This window comes from Populus euphratica, unplaced genomic scaffold, assembly GCF_000495115.2.
Source record: "Populus euphratica unplaced genomic scaffold, PopEup_1.0 scaffold462.1, whole genome shotgun sequence".
NCBI classification, from domain to species: domain Eukaryota; kingdom Viridiplantae; phylum Streptophyta; class Magnoliopsida; order Malpighiales; family Salicaceae; genus Populus; species Populus euphratica.
In genome coordinates, this window is record NW_011500343.1 from 134,059 (window position 1) to 135,852 (window position 1,794).

Sequence of the window (1,794 nt, forward strand, 5' to 3'; positions counted from 1 at the left end):
ATTATACTAAGTATTATATAAATCTAATGCTTCATAGAATCATGATGAGTAGTGTTTATCGTATTTGTAGTTTTATAAAATCCATATATATTTTGTTATATAATATGATTTTATAATTAAGTAGTGTATGAATAGTGTTGTGAAAATATTGTCTCATTACAATTTATAATTTTTATTTACAATCTTCAAAATAGTTCAAGAAACTTTTTTAGACCATAAAGCCCTTTCTTCTTGAAGTGGAAGGCCTAAGGGCTAACTTGCTCTTATTCATTCATTTATTTTAAGAAGGGAACCGAAGGCTGTCAAATTTGAGTTTCAAATATTAACCACTAAAAATGTTTTTTTTTTTTTAAAATACCATAGTTATGAAATGTGGATTGTAAAAAAAATACCATAGTTATGAAATGTGGATTGTAGCATCTATTTTAGGATTGTAGCTAGCAATCCACGCTTGATTTTAGGATAAAATAAAATACAAAACTAATTACTACTAATATCATGTAGAGAATTCAATATAATAATTATTAAGTTGCTCCAATTCTTATGTTAATTCAAATCATAGCAGACATAAAATGAAAAGATGTAATTATGTGATGGCTTTGCTGGCAAAAAAGGTATACAAAGAACAACATGCAACTTGCATTGGATATGGTAATTGTTAACATTTTATTAATTTCTAATTTCAACAAATTACTCCTAATTATTTGGATAATTATTTTATTTTTATAGAAACTTGATAAAAGTTTATAATTTTTTTATTCAAATTTCCATCATTATTATTCTAATGGGTAATCAAATATATATATAATTAATAATTTGAATTGATCTCCAGGTATTACTTGTTAAACATGCTCATTGACCCTTAAAAAATTTCTTTAATTTTATCTTCTTATCTATATGAATTTTCAAACAATCTCCAATTCATCAAATGAAAAGGAACATCAAATTTTTATCTTCTTATCTATATGAATTTTCAAACAATCTCCAATTCATCAAATGAAAAGGAACATCAAATTGAGGTTGTACTATAAGAAAAACATGATTTAAATCCCTGGTTTCTTCAAAGTTAAAAGGCATCAAGTATAATAATTTTTTCTAAGGTTTTCATACACTTATCATAATTATAATTTATCACCTTAATAGTTATTAATTTTTCCTCTCACTTGTCATCAACCTTTATTTCAAGCTTAGGTTATAAAACCAAAGATTTTTTTTCCCTTATGTTCAATCATAATTTTTTTTTTTGCATACACCTAGATGACTCCATATGTTACTTGTCATATTAAATATAATCAACCAACATAAGTTTAATAATGAAATAAACTCCTAAATAATGTTTAATAGGTCAGAACAAATCCAAATTAAAAATAATTCGTCAATATTAAATAAATAAATTAGGATAATAAAAACAAAGTCATTGACACGACTAAAAGATTGATTGTCTTCTTTCAAGTGTAGGAGTGTCGAAGTAATAAATAACACCACAAGGCCGGGGTAAAATCACATGGAGGTTAATTGTGCAAATTATAAACAACAATTATAAACAATAACAATAATAATTAGTGGTAGTAGTAGTTGACACGACTAAAAGATTGATGTCTTCTATCAAGTGCAGGAGTGTCGAAGTAATATATAACCCGGCAAGACCGGGGTCGAACCACAAGGAGGTTAATTGTATAAATTACAGATAACAATAATACAACAACAATGACAATAATAACAATAATAACAACAACAATGACAACAATAATAACAATAATAATAATAGTAGTAGTAGTAGTAGTAGTAGTAATA